This window comes from Mchenga conophoros, linkage group LG17 (assembly GCF_057382185.1).
Source record: "Mchenga conophoros isolate Kocher_MC1m ecotype Shallow Benthic linkage group LG17, M_conophoros_male_GT1.1, whole genome shotgun sequence".
Taxonomy (NCBI): domain Eukaryota; kingdom Metazoa; phylum Chordata; class Actinopteri; order Cichliformes; family Cichlidae; genus Mchenga; species Mchenga conophoros.
This window is the reverse complement of record NC_140542.1, coordinates 24,848,839-24,864,858: the sequence shown is the minus strand read 5'-3', so window position 1 is coordinate 24,864,858 and position 16,020 is coordinate 24,848,839. Positions and strand designations below refer to the sequence as shown.

General features: G+C 41.2%; 1 protein-coding gene and 1 long non-coding RNA gene across 5 annotated transcripts in view; one reads left to right on the top strand and one right to left on the bottom strand.

Annotated features, from left to right (window-relative positions):
• Positions 1–16,020, top strand: part of syt1a (synaptotagmin Ia) — a 224,202-nt gene that overhangs the window by 109,317 nt on the left and 98,865 nt on the right. The window lies entirely within an intron of this gene.
• LOC146555539 (uncharacterized) lies at positions 13,383–14,423 on the bottom strand. Its single transcript, XR_014889319.1, has 3 exons — positions 13,984–14,423; positions 13,566–13,839; positions 13,383–13,438 (listed from the first exon to the last, which is right to left on the bottom strand). It is a non-coding gene; the product is annotated as an uncharacterized LOC146555539 (long non-coding RNA).

The following is a 16,020-nucleotide window of genomic DNA, read 5'->3' as shown; positions in this document are numbered from 1 at the left end:
GTTTCGTGAATTAGTTAAACGTGTTTTACATCTTCTGTGTGATAACAGTGAACACAGCGAGAGGGTGTGAAATCAGACATGAAAATGAGTTATTTCTGTTAGATGGGATCTTAGTGCACTCAATCGTCTGATCCACAGAGGCCGGTGGACTTAGCCTATCAGAGGGCGTGCATTTTGCTCCCACATGTGCTCACGCCCACACCGATACATGTACACTGGCTCAGCATGACATTGATTATGTGCACTGCTGCATGTCCTCCAAGAACAGACGATAGCCAGCACCCATCACCAACACTCCCCCTGAGAGAAACAATAAAAGCCTCCCAGTCTTTGACCTAAGGCTGTTTTTATCACCAGTGGACAGCAAAGCACCGGCCACTCCACTCCCACCCTGTCTTCTGAACCATCATTGTCATGTTCACTAATTGGGAAAGCTAATAATAAACCCAGGCATTTTAAACTAATCATCCAAATGAAGCCAAATGTGGAGCAAAAATCTTTTTATCTTGTTTTCATAATCAACTGCCAAAATCGTGACTTGAAAATCAAGCATAGTGTCATTTCACTTGATACACCTCTAAACCTTCTATTAGCAAAGTGACAAACAGGGCATTCAGTTTAAGCTGATGCATATTTGCTACATCCTGCAAGCCACTTGGGAACCCAGTTCCTCCTTTTCATGCTGTATTTAATGCATCTTACATTTGTTTTCGCCCCCCCCCCCCCCCTCTCTTCTGCGCTTGGGTCATTATGCTGCTCTCCCGTTAATCTCACCGTTAACCTGGAAACAGTGGTGTCGAGCAACAGAAACACCAATGACAGGAAGTGGGCGATATAAATACAGAGCTGATGTGAACTGGGGTTAAAGTGAAGAAAGGGAAAGAGGAAGGGTTGTGATGTGAAAGGAGCGGAGATATATTTTCCATCTCGGAACACGGCAGCAGCTGTCGTCCTTGTCACTGCACTATGTAAATCAGCATGCTGTCTGCTACGAGCTGAGTGGAAAAAAGGAGCCGCTTTTTATCACTAGATCTCTGACTCCGCAGAAGGCTCCATATTTGCCACAGACCTGCATTTACAGAGAGGAAAGGGCCAAGCCTGACAGCACAAAGAAAGTGCAGTTTTCTTTTTCTTTTTTTCAGCGCTCAGAGTACAGGTTAGTGAAAGGTAAAGGGAGAGTAGCACCTCGAACATATTTAAGTGTTGCATAGCAACAATCCACTGGTTTTCAGTAGTTAAAGCACTAAGCATGAGCTTGTTTTGTGTTTGACAGAATGTGAAATGAGGGAAAACATTTTTTTTCTTCGCTGTGTTAATCATCACTATCTTTGTGTCATAGTCGGGAAGCTTTTTAAGCAACGTTGTGCGAGCGTGTACAGCCATGAGTTCTATGACCATCGCTCACACAGAAAAATTACATGTCTGTATTTTCACTGTTACTTTTAGTAAATAGAAGAAAACGGAAAGTTTTTACATGTAACATGTGGTTTTATATGAACTCGAATCAGTGATGGAAACTTTTAAAAGCCTGAATTAATGGATTAGAAATAGGGCATAGACTGAGTAAATCTTACATCTGTGGTCAGATGTGAAGGATTTATAGATTATTTTGAATTATAAATAAACAGCCCAAGCCCAAAGGATGAACATGTACATAGAAAGTCTTTGTAAATCCTGCGGTCTTTTGCACATTTGTGAAATTTTGGGCCGCCGCTGATACTGATGCATGAAATATTAATTTGACCGAAAGGCAGTGCTGATACAGATCTTTTTTTTTTCTGTCTGTGTTGTTTTTTTGTGTTTAGTTAACCTCCTTTCATGGCAAGGAAACGAAGACAACTGTTATAAATAAACAGTGTTGGGAAGGTTACTTTTAAAATGTATTCCATGGCCCAAAAAAGTAGTTTGTTATGTATTCCATTAAGTTATTCAATGTGAGTAACATATTCTGAATACTTTGATTTACTTAATATATTGTCGTGCTTTTTACAACTACATGAATGTACTGTTGCTGTGTGATTGATTACTATTACTTAAGGCTACTCGCCACCGAGCTAACATTGTTAGCTGGCATTAGCTGAGGTTAGTTCATAGACTACGTTCAGAACTGCACATGATTATTTGCAGTTAGCAGGTTGTTAATTCTATCCATCAAGTCTAACAGTCTGCTGTCTATGAACTATAACCTTCAGTAATAGTAATAAATCACACAGCTATACTACATCGAAGATAATGAAGTGGCACATAACCCTGGTAGCTACCACAACTAAAACAAGGTAGTTGCGGTAGGCTAACGTTAGCTTTTAAAAAGGAATTTACTTCCAGATGTTTCTTTAGGTTGGAGGTCGAGTCTTTTGACACTGAGAGCAGCTTGGTCGCTGGCAAACATTTGGATTGAAGGTCAGATTTTGCGCAAATGAAGTGGTGTCGGAATTTCTAAGTAAGAAATGCATTCCTGCCTGTGCAGTGCTGGCTCTGTTGTGCTGGCTTCCGGTCCATTGTGTAACTGAAGCCACCAACATTAACAGGACACTTACATTAGAGCCTCTTATTGCATGTTTTGTTTGGGTTTCTGGCAATTTCAACAAAGTAACTGTATTCTAATTATCACCTTTCTAAACAGTAACTGTAACGGAATACGGTTACTTATATTTTGTATGCTAAATACTTAACGCCAGTACATGTATTCCGTTACTCCCCAACACTGTACATAAATAACTGAAGAGCTTTAAAGTCTTTCAGCTCCTCATCAGCCTTACTTTGAAAGGATTATCAAGCACAGTAGCTAACATCAACTGATATCAGTCAAAAAAGGTGATGTTAGTCGCTGCATCAGCGTATCCCGATAGTCTATGTATTTAACATATATGTATTTTAGTCAGTAAAGCAACATATAGCATGTCTGACTCTGTAATGTGATTAAGAAATGATTTTTGTATAAAAATGGCACAGTTTAATATTAAGTTATATTAAATTCTGCATGCAGTTGATTCTGTGACATATTTGTATTGCATCTACTTTTATGCATTGTGTTCATGTTTATTCTTGCACTGCTTTTAACTTAATAGCTCTTATTTCTGTATTTATTTTATTTCTACTTTTTTGTATTTCTTTATTTTCAGTTTTTGCATCATTTTTAATTTAGATTTCGCTGCATATTGGCTGTATATTGCTTTGTTACTCTATAAGAAGTATTACACCGTGCACTGCAGACCGTGACTTCCCTATCATGTCTGTAAAAATGAGCTTCCTTCCTGGTGAATATGAAGAAAGGGAAGAAGAGTTTGCTTATGTTGATTAGTTTTGATCCAAGTCTTAACCTGCAAGCCAGTGAAAATAGAATGACAAAACTGTATGTATGTAGTATCCATCCATCCATCCATCCATCCATCCATCCATCCATCCGTCAGCAGTGTCACCTTCTCTCTTTGACCTTCCAGTCAATCCTGTTTTTCAGAAATTAGTGGATCTGTCACAGAAAGAGAAAAGCCAGGAGGGGGTTATCTGCACATCTGGCATTTCCTCCCGACTCTGTCCTTTAATGCATCGGGGCTGAAGGAGAGCAGGCTGTGGTAAATGGAGGGTCATCATTGATCTTAGATAGCCGCCTGGAAATGTACTATCAGCTGGCCCATCGAGGAGGCCCACTATGGAGGAAACAGATCCCATTACAGATGTGTCTTGCAGTGCTTGCAGTTGCAGCGCACTGGCATGAATACACACCGCCGCAAATGAACACTGTATTCATGCGCACAATTTTGACTCATGCGGTCATGATTGCGAGGCCGAGGGAGGGATAAAAGCAGCTTGCAGATGCATTTCAAAGCTTTCAGAGGTTTTTTTTCCTCCTCTCCTTTTCTGTGGCAGGGAGAAGTACAGAAGTGGCTCATGCAGGAGGCTCCTGTGCGAGTATAAATTCACATTTTCTTGCATTTGTTTGATGAGGAGTGGCAGAAAAGGCAGCTAAATGCAATCAGTGGCTTTGCACTTCCTCTGAAGAGCTACCGCACCCTCCACCATCACACACACACGCAGTTCACATCATTACGAATTTCTGGGATCAGAGAAACACAAGTGAAATGTTTAACTTAGACAAGAATACTTTCACACATATCACCTGCTCTCAGATGAGTTGAGAAGGTAGAGGTGACATGGCAATGTGTGATCGCGGTCATTAACTACAGCGCAATGAGCCTATGCATTATTCATCTGTCATCACTTTCACCTGCTGCCAACAGTCATGACTGAATTTTTGGGAGGAACATGTGCTTGCAAACATCTTAAGCCAGATCAACAAAATCCACCGCTCCACACTAAAGTCTGTTACCTGAAACCACCTGGGACCGAATAGCAGTCAAACAGATTATATATATATTTTTTATCATCACTGAAACACACATTTAAAAAGTATCCTAATGATTGTGTAACCCGAGCCTTTCTCTCTCCAACAAACGCAGACATCCCTCTCCATCTCTCTCTGTGTCATAACTGTCAGTATAAATAACCACTCTGGCTCTTGATATGATCAACCCCCAAGAGGAGAAAAAAAATTACCCAGAATGCACAGTGAGAGCGTAGTTCATGCAGAGAATGAGCTGTTGGATTATGGTGGCCTTAGTGTGACATTCAGTCAATACTCCTCGCTAATTTACTGTCCCATCAATAGTCACGGCATAGTCAGAGTTCACCCTCAGGACCAAGATGTCTTTAGGGAGTGAGTGCAGGGGCTAAGATAGCGTGTTTTACTTGGGTAAAGCATATTAATAATTTGGTAACTGTCTGTCGCCGCAAACTGTGTTTTGCATTTTCAGGTATTTTGCATTTTGTTGCATCATCCCACAGCATGCTATTTAAAGCATTTCTATTCAGCTTTATGTGGGTTATTGTATATATTTGGAGACATGGATCTTGACCATTCAGTCATGTTATTTAAAATCACTGGGATTTCATTTAGTGCTAAAAAAATATGTTTATTTCTTTCTTTTTATAATTCGATGCAGTGGTGCACCGTTTCCATTTCAGTTTACTTACATGTATTGAATATCTGTAATATCAGTCAGAGGCTGACATGGGGCAGTGAGCAGCATGTACCAGTGATGTTTATCTGTGCTTTCAACATAATTCTGCTGGCTAATGTGCAGCAGGAGTAGTGGGGTATAGATCCTAAAAATGGAGATGTTAACTCATGCATTACTTATAAAATATTTGCATTTGTATTAAAGAAAAAAATTATTCACACACTAAAAATCCTCCCAGCAAGGTTGAAGTTTCTGGTTTGTGGTCATGTGGCAGAAATGGCTTCTTTTACCCTTGATATTTGGTCTTGTTTAAACCTTTTCGGGGGGAAAAGGACAGTTAGCTCTAAAACACCAACATCAACGTCAGTACAGGCTCAAATATATGTATATAATTCTACAGACATACATGTCAGGGCCACAAGTTTAAACCTGAAGTTTTTTATATGCGTGAATCAAATGCACATATGTTTATATTGTACAGTTTCTCTGTATGTTTTTGTCCGAAAACTGTTTCTCCTTCATTATCGAACATAGAGTGGTAAACCAGTGGTTTATTTAGTGGAATCCAAGGTATTTCTGCCAGGTATTAATAGCGTAACCGGTATGTAACAGGTTTAAATATTAATTTTCTTCTGTCACAGTAACACAAATTGTGATTGTGTTTACTGTCCAAAGGTGTCAGTCCACTAAATGGAAATTGCTAAATTGTAGCTACATTGCTACAATTTATTTAAATTCTTTAAATTTATTTAAAGAATTTAAATAAATTTTAATTCTTTAAAATTATTTTGAAAATGTGATACAGTCAAAAAGTAATACAACAGAGACACTGGCAACTTAAGAAAAAGTGGAGGTCAATGTTTACAATGGCTTTGTCATTGGAGACCAAATGCAATGTCAGTCCCGTTATTCTTAATACGTTTGCCCTGACTGGACTGGGGCTGGAAAACGCTGGAGATGAAGTTTTAAGAGCTTTTAGTGAGCTGAATTACGCCCTCCAGGCACTTTTTTCTTGGATGCACCAGTCAGATCTGTGACAGTGTCTGACCTCGGGTTTTCTCCTGCACGCTCTCTTTGCCTTTTCCCCTTTAGTCCGTCAATCAATCCAGCCCCCATCACGCTCTAGTAAGCTTGACTGGCACTAAGGAGGGAATCTAGCCTTGCAGTACTGTGAGTGGTCCTGGCGAATTCATATGCATATATATGTATATCCACACATTTCAGCTTTCCTTCATCTGTCCTCCCATGAAACGTTGCTCAGAAATGGAAGTAAACTGCTCAGCACCAAAGTGAAACACTGCAGAGGATAGCAGCTCTGTGAATGTAAGAGAGGCCCGTCACTTCTTCTGGTCAAGGACCTTCCTTGTCAGGTCATCTGGCTTTTAAACTGTCTAGCTCCTCTTTGCTTTTAATGCTCAGTACACACCACTTTATTGATCCCCGCATTGATCCCTTTTAACGGCGCTGTCTTCTTGTCCCCGAGCACCCAGAAAATATCCTATCATGTCTGTCTACACATTATTACACCCCTCGCACAGCATCTGAGCTGCATCCTCTTTTGTCTCGGCGTGATTAGTGGTGACAGCGCTCGGAGTCATGTCTTTTGTTGTGTGTTGCGGGTGTATTGTGGCTTGTTGTTGTGTTTACCCGAGAGTGTGTCGGGAACTGTTTGTGACCCCAAAGCAGAGATGCGGGGGCGGTCGGCGGGGTTGAGAGTTCAGGGTTGCGGTCGTGCGCCACACGACACCACTCAGCGCCGCACTGTAACGATGACCCGGACATTCTCAGTCGCTCATCATGTTGTGATTTTTCTGCCTTACTGCTGATGGGTGGCTGCACGCATAATTGATTTTTTTTTAACCAAAGTCATAATTAAAACCTCTGATGGCACAGTGTGGAAATCCAAACTAGATCATTTCCAGGCAAAGGCTGTTAATTTCAATTTATGAACCAGGAATGTCTTGAGAGGGTAATGAACAGGACTGCCATCTGCATTTATAAACTAGTGTAAATTAAAGCTATGACAGGCTCTAATTAAGTCTCAAGCCACACTGGATTATTATTACACTGTTTTGTCACAGAAATGCAGAAGGCAAGGACATGAAAAGTGGAAGACAAAGAGAGAGACAGAGACAGAGAGAGGTGGTGGTGGGGGGGAGAAGTTTTCACTGTTCAGGAGAGGTGGTAATAAGATAAGCTTTTTTTGCAGCATGAGCTCACAGATGGCTGTCCTCTCCTGACGTGGCCAAGCCACTCCAGCTTCATTTATCTCCTCCTCACAGCATTGTCTCCATCTTTTTGGATGCCTCTCCATCCACCTGCGCTCCCCCTCCTCCTCCTCCCTCCCTCTTTATGATGTCCCTCACAAAAAACAAAAAAAGAAAAAGATTTCAGCCTTCATCTGCCTCATCCGGCATAATGAAAATGTCAGACTTTCCAGGCCTTATCTACTTAACCAATGTCCACTGATTGAATTATGGCAGAATGCTTCTTTCTGCTTTTGCTGCTGATTCAATTTTGAGTCTCTCAGAGCTTTTGATGTTTGAAAAGTTTTTAAAAACTGACATTTGGACTAAATATGTCAGGCTCCGGCCTTTATGGGTTACAATTAATAGCACACAAAAACTCCAAGGTCATCTGAGTAGTGGGACAAATTTATTTTATATGTTTGCTTATCTTTAGGTCACTGCCTTGCTTCATCTTTGCTCTCTCTCTCTCTCCTGGGAGGCTCAATACATAACCACTACTTCTCTGGGGCTCCCCCAAAAATTGGAGACAAAGATAGGCAAGAGAGGGAAGGCTGAGATGGTTTGGGGCATGGAAGAGTGGATATACTGGACAGAGGATGCTGAATTTGGAACTTCTAGGGAGGAGGAAACAAGGGAGACCACAGAAAAGATTCAAGGGTGTAATGAAAGAAGATTAACAGGACACTTACATTAGAGCCTCTTATTGCTTGTTTTGTTTGGGTTTCTGGCAATTTCAACGAAGTAACTGTATGAATGAATCCAGAGGATTGGCGTGGCAATGTAGGATGCTAAGTATGGGGGTGATGGAGGCAGATGACCAGGAGAACAAAAAGCAGATAAAGATTATTTTTTTTAGTAGCTATTGTTTCTCCAGGTTTCTGGAACAACTGACACAACTGTTGAAACTCTTATGTGGCTTAAGAGAGTCTGATTGAGGGAAATAACAGGGCGTGAGTGAAAACAAGGCCTTAGACAGGCCTTATTTTGATAGAAAAAGCTTGAGTTTGTTCAAAATCAAGCACCAGGTCAGCAAGTTTCAATGTCTCAGCGTCTCATTTCAAATGGTTTTAATTGCACTGTCAAGTCTGTCAGGTGGTTACCTGAAAATTAAGAGCATATAACCTGTATCAGCACTTTATCCGCAACACATTTGAAGCCAATTTAAAGTTTACACATGCTGCTCTGACATTTCATGCTTTGTTTAATTGAATGCATAAATCGTGGCGACGTACGGTGGCAGAGGAATGCCTCCAGACAGTGCACATTGTGCTCCTACCACACATGGAGCCTATAAACACAAATAAAATGCTAAGCTGCCGGAGAATGCGCTTATTATTATGAAAGACAGAATTTGTCACATCTTTTATTTTAAGGGAGCTGAATTTTCACACTAATTCCCAGTGTTCTCGGATGTGTAAGGGACGGCTTAACACCGTGCACCATCCTTGGTTTCCATGACGACCGTGATCCCTGTATGATAATCGGATTCCCACTATAGCTGTGAAAACACTCATTCCAAGCAAATTATTACACGAAAACCGCGCCGAGGAATTCGACTGTTTGGAGATAAACACGCGGCGTGAAGAAACGCTCTGTACCTGAGCCAGCCTGCAGGGTCAGATGGATCTATTCATAACTACAGCAGCGGAGTAGATCATAAAGCCATTAGAAGCAGTGCCTGAACTACCCATTTTGTTTCTAACTCGTGCACTTGTAAAAAGGACAGTGTTATCGACTCGTCTGCCTTTCACTTTTCAAAGTGGAGGATGTGGAAGGAGATGAAGCACATTTGTCGCGTGCTTTGTGTGGACAGCATGTACTCGACCACATATCCCATCACTAAAACAAGATGAAGCAGGACGAGTACACCCGGAGGTGCAACACGCACCATTTTAACATAAAGCTTGGTGTCTTGCACAGCACGATTCTTTTTTAGTGTGGGACATTCCTGCTAGTGAGAGGAGACGCACACACTAACACTTCCTGCACGATCACAGCAAACCTTGTTCACATATGGCAGGGAATTGTTTTTCTTATTTATTATTTTATAAACTTTTTTAGCAGTTTATACAGAATAGATTTTCATGGAAGAATCAGTGTTTATAGTCAATAAATAGTAGTTAAAATGCAACACATTAAGAGCAAAAGGTGGATCTGCTGCCTGGATGCTCTCATATTAGCAAACTGTCAGTAATGAAGGAGCCACACTGTAAAGCACACCCTGATTTATTGTATGTTCTACTTTTATTTTACTTAAACCTAGCAAAGTGCATAGTGGGTTTATACATTTTGTAGTTTTTGTAGGTGTTAACCTTTCTGAAGTTAGATATCTTTGATAAAATCCAGTCATACTGAAAAGAGCTTGTAAATCAGGTAACGGTTCTTTAGAGCGTACTTTGCTTCCCTCCCCTTCCCAGTCTTCTACTGGCCTGCGTTCACACTGTACTTAACAATCTGGGCCTAGGCATGGGTCACTTTATCTCACCATCTAACTTCCTCGCTCATGCTTGGCTGTCTCTCTCTAACTTTTGAAAAGCTCTCTTGCAGAGCACAGTGACATTAATTATCTTGTGGATTTTGTGCGCAAATTGGGGAAGCAGTTGAGCTGGCCTTTAGGAGTCAAATGCACTCTATGGATTGCCTAGTGTGAGTGTGTATACGCCCTTAGTGATGACCAATAGGTTCGTTTTGAAACTACCCTAAAATGTGCCTCATTTTTTAAGAAGGAGACGAAGAAAAACCAGCATCATAACGGCATCATGACAGCAAATACAAAACAGACAATGTGAAGAGGGCATGATGACACAATACACAAAAGAACGTGGACTTTATATTTGATTATAATTTAGAATAGGAAAATTGAAAAAGATTTGTATTGTTATTAACGTGATTAATAAGTAAGTGAATGAAAGACATCCAGTGTGGTTTTAATTGCATCCTTTCTTATTTCCAGTCACTGAGTTGTTTCTTCTTTTTTTCATCTCGCGCTGTTAGTGAGAGAACAAAGGGCTTACTGCATGAATTCTTTTCACAGGCACAGAATTAGCCCTTTCACATTTATCTCCAGCTCAGGGTATGACAACTATAGATCCTCTGTCCTTTGCACAAGACAAATGACCTTATTACCACAGCGGACCATTCAAAATAGGATCATGTCAGGCATGGCAAAACGCTTCTGAGAAAATACACACCCGCTCTGCGAGCCGTGCACTGTTTCTCAGGGAAACCATCAAAAGCACATTTTACAGACCAAATGAGTTTTAGAGCTTGTCTGGGCTTTCAACACACATCAAGGGTCTCATCCAGAACCACTGGTGGACTAAGCAGCATTGTCCGTTTTTTGTATAATTCAATCCGGCCCAGACCTTTGTGAAAGAGAAGAGATTTGCTGCTGAGGGTACATTTGTTTCACCGTAATGAAGTTTTTCTGTGTACTGACTGAGAGATGCCTGGAGGGCAACAGTCCTTCTCTGGTGTACTGTGCGTCGCTGTAGGTGTGTGTGGGCTTTTCCTCTTGTGTTGTCATATCTCTAAGGGGGCAGGAGAGAGAGGCCAGGCACACAATGTTCCCCCTTGAGGAAAATCAGCATCTGCATGCATAATTACACGATAGACTAGGATGCCCAGGATTCATTGTCTTTGGTAATGTACATAAAGCCCTGAAGCTCTCTACATTATCTACAGGTCACTATAGCTTGCCTTGTTAAATAATTCATGCTTGCAGCTGTGTGAGTAAGCAGTGAAAGTGTGTAAGGATCCAAACTGTTTAATAACAGGTAAACTCGCCTTTCTCTGTTAATAATCGATTGCGAGCGATTTAAGGGGAAGTTGGGATCACACTGACCCCCAAAGGTCACATCAGTCGTAGACTTTTTAGAGAGCAGAGTTCATTGATTTGGATCTGTGCAGATCTGCTGGGGACAGTAAAATCTAATGAGCCCAACATGCATTTGTGTCCAATCACAAACTATCAAGCCTGATTCATAATGGCAGACCTTAATAGCATGACTGATGGGGTAATAGACCAATCATATTTGTGTCAATCATCTCAAATAGGCTTTCTCTTTACAGGGGATACAATTGATTTACATCAAAATGGATGGAAGGAAGGTCAAAGTTTTCACAGTGTTACAAAGGGAAGTTTTTCTATGGAAAGTACACATATTATAGACTGAATGTTAACTACTTTAAGAAACGTTGAGGCACCACCTAATATGAGGAGTCCCAAGGTGATAAACAAGCATATTCAAATAAAATAGGTGGATTAAGCACACAGGATGGGCTTTTTGTAGTGGGTTGACTGTGCACATTTGCACCACTGGACCGCGTGTATAAAAACTAATTTGTGTTACCTTATTTGACAGAAGTGGCTCCATAGTGTAATTGTTTAGACATTTTTTTAACAAGCAAAAGATCCCTGCCTCCATTGTGGGAGGAGACACAAATCATTTTGGGGTTGTGTCAGGAAGTGCATCTCAGCCAAGTGCCTGCTTTGAGCACCCCTTTTGAATTAGTAAGCAGCCAAGTAGCTACCTAATCTTTTGACTTTTTTTTCCACTTTCTTGTTACATCCAGGGTCAATTTTTACAGCAAATTTGTATTTACTTTCAGTCATATCCCTTTGACTAAAACAACTCAAGTTTAAGCATCTAAATTCTTTTATTTTTAATCTAGTTTTAGTTGATTGAATATCATCATGTTTATCATCACGGCGGATTAAATGTAAAGTTAATTCAGCTGACTTAAATATAAATTGTAACATTTTGTTTTGTGTTTATTGGTTCAAGCTGCAAATAGCTACAAAGCATCTTATTTTCCTTGACATCAAACACAAATACAGGGGTCCAAGATTACTGTTACCCAGGGACGGATCAAATGTGTACATCTAACCTTACTGCACCAGGCGAATACTTCTGATTGGATCACTTCGAAACTCATCTCGTCGATGGAAAACAACTGACAATAATGATAGATCAGTGAAATAAACAGTGGTTATATCAGTGATGTCGATTTTCCTTTGGTGCTTTGTTTTAATGAGTTAGAAGCACAGAAAGTTGTGAAAAACCTTGAAGCCATGAAGTCAAGTTAAGCCAGTAGACTTGATTTTACAGTTTTTCTCGATTGCTAAAACACATTTCTTGAAACTACGCCTCATATCCTCACAACAGTAAACACAAATCCATAACATCTCACTCAATTTCCCAAACATCCTATTTCCAGGTCAAAATGAAGCTCTACACCCAAAACTATTCACTCCTGCTGAAAAACCAAACTTTGCCCTCAGACATCAAACACAAGCCCTCAAAAACACACACACTACAACAGAGTTTTGCACACTGGTACAATTAATTCAAAACAATAGTTCCAAAACAAATAGGTTGCTTATGGTTCTCCCCTTCAAAACCCTTGTCACATGATAAACACAAAAGACGCAACCAATGTATGTACAGTGGCACATTGTCATTCATGTACTATACAGTACAACACACACCAGAAACATTATCCCACCTCAGCATCTTGTCTTTGGTCTGGGTCAGGCCAGAGAATCTCATCCACATCACAGGCTATATTGGCCCCAGCCAGGCAGCGGGGGTAAAATCCTCTTGCATGCCTGATCCACCCCTGTCATGCATCTACTGATATGTCTAGGCAGGCCTCTTCCATGGCCTGAAGGAGGTGAACACGGACATAAGGTTCTCGGCCATACACTTTCCACCGCCATGCCGAAAATAACTCCTCTATCGGGTTTAGAAAGGGAGAGTATGCAGGCAGAAAGATATTAGAAAACCTTGGGTTATTGGTAAACCAGTCATGAACCAGAGCAGCGCGATGGAAGCTGACGTTATCCCACACAACAACGTAGTGAGGCTGCTCTGGCTGTGCTGGTTCCCTGTAGTCCAGCTGGAACATATGTTGTCTTAAACCATCAAGAAAAGCAAGGAGAAGCATAGTGTTATAGGGTCCTAGTACCCCATGGCGGTGGAGTACCCCTCGTTGGCTGATGGCTGCGCACATAGTGACATTCCCCCCACGCTGACCAGGGACATTTACAATAGCCCGATGGCCAATTATGTTCCTCCCCCTTTTCCTTCTTTTGGTCAGGTTAACACCTGCCTCATCCACAAAGATTATTTCATGGGGAACAGGCCGTCCTTCAATCTCAAAGATTCTCTGCAAAACACATAACACAGTAGAGTCAATCGGTACCCTGAACCACAGTTCAAGAGTGCTGAAATGGCAGCATAAACTGCCATGCTGTGATGGTACACAATACTTTATACAGTATCAAAACTCATACCTGAACATATTCCACACGTTGGTTTTTCACTCTGTCAGAGTTTCGTTTGAAAGGGACTCGGTATGCCTGTTTCATCCGGAATTGATTCTTTCGGTCAATTGTGGAGAGGCTGATGGCATTTATGCCTCGAAAAAGATGATCATCCTCAATCACTCTCCTTTGAATCTCTTGCAGGCGGATTACATTATTTGCAATTACCATGTTTACAAGTTCCCTCTCTTGCTCCTCCGACAAAAGCCTTAACCTGCCTCCACCAGGTGGTCGTCTCTGTGTCCTACAAAAATAGAAGCACTCATTACTGTAACTGTCACACATTCATTTTACAGGCAAATAATGGAAACATACTGAAACTCAAGACACATAAGTTCAGTAACTTAAACGTTACTGTACAAAGCAGTCTTACTGCAAGTACACCTACCTGTTTTCCTCCCTGAAGGTTCTGATGATGGAGGCAACAGTGAAGCGACTCAAATTTGGTTGTACTCGTTGCCCAGCCTCCCTCATAGTCATCCCATGGACAAGGACATGGTGAACTAAAGTGGCTCGAATTTCATCCGAGACTGACTGTCTTCTTGCCCTTGCTCTTCCCCTTCCTTGTCGCCGTCGTTCTCCACCTCCTTCACCACGTCCTCTTTCTCCACCACGTCCTCTTCCTTTGCATCTCTTTGGATCCATTGTTTCAAACCTGAATGAGCTGACTTTGGCCCTTTTATCTATCTATCGCAGGTTCTGATTGGTGTGTGCTAAATTTTGACTCCTAGTGTTTCCACCTGGTTAATTGTGTGCTAATTGAGCTCAAGCTATGCTGACTTAAGTTAACATTATTGCATGCTAGTGCTTTCTAAATGACTACATGGTGTAAGCACTGTAAAATGTAGCGATTTGTGTGTAGAGTTTTGCAGTAACAGTTCACCAAATTTGAGTCATGTGTCAAAGCAGGGAATAGTGTTTATAGTTCAGGGAAATGGGTGAGCTTTTTGAACAGTAGCGTTACGGTTTTGAAATTTTAGTTTAGAGGCCTGGTTATAGTGTTTAAGCAATCGAGAAAAACTGTAATATCGTCCTCTATCAGCTGATGATTGTTCTTACTTCTGCAAGCTGCTTTGCAACCTGTCTCTGCCCCAGTTCCTCCTCTTGATATTGTGTCTGATTTGATCAATGTCATGTTTGTTGTAGCATGGTCTGCCTCAGGCTTTGCATGCATGCACATGGAAGGATGGAGAAATATCCAAGATGTGCTGCCAAATATCCTTAAGATTAATGCAGATGGAAGAAACCCACCAGATAGCTTTAAATGTATATTACAGGTGGCATAACACAAAACTAGACCTCACAAATGTTTTATAAGCTACAGGAGTAGTTTAGTGTATTTTGAAGCCATAAGAATATCTAGCCCCACCCACAGCACTACCCATAACTTCTATCTCATTGGTGGAACCACTGTGGACGTACACTTCCTGCTTCATAGGGCAGATTTAGCCTAAGTGAACTTGTTTTCATTTGAGTGACTCGTCAGATCATTCATCCTGGCTTTTGCCCCTCAGGTGAGCCACGCTCCTCACTCGATGTTTATGCAGGTTGTCAACACCTGACAGCAGCCCAAACAGGGCTGGCAGTTGGTTTTCTCTTTGCATGATCGGTCTGGACTGTTGGCCCACAGCTGAAGGTCAGAGTAGGGCAAACACCCACTCACACATCCTCATTCGCATGAAAAATCTGGACAATTTAGAAGGAGATTTATGGAGGAGCCGTGAGACATCTGGAAGACTGGAGGATGCTGAACGAGGTCCAATTAGACAGAAATTCAAGAAATCAGGTCTTGCAATCCAGTGACCAAGATATCTGAATATGTACACTGTTTCTAAAAGAATCCCTGCTTATAATATTCAGATGTTTGTTTCATTAACTTAGGATATTCATTAAAACATCCACATTTTCACTATTGTTTCCTGAAGTTTGATTTTAGCGTCACGTAAAAACAAATGAAGCCACTCTGTCTGTCTTTTCATTCTAGTGTCACTTCCCTAAACTGAAAGACTCTGTAGCAGCGAGTTATGGCAACAAATTTTCACCTTGACAAGTGGTGCACTCAAGTGCCACCTCCTTTGTGTTTTCAAAGCATCGTATGAGAGCTAAACAAAACTCTGTCTCGACTAAGCTCTTTAACGGAGACAAAGCGGTTGTCATTTTTCCTAACACCACCTAATTCCCCTAAATGTCACAGGAATGCGTCGGGCTGGTGCTGAACGGCGGCGGCAGCGACAAACGTGGTAGTGCCGTTTCCCTCTTGGGTGTTCTCTCTCTTTTTTCTTTCTTTTTTTAATCGATGACTTAGCTTAGCGCTCGCACTGTATATTTTCTCCACAGGATAGAGTCAGGCAGGTAAGATTTAGCTCAGATTGTAAGTTTACCGTTGTTTTTCTGTGCCTTAAATGTCACCGCCAGGAAAACAAAG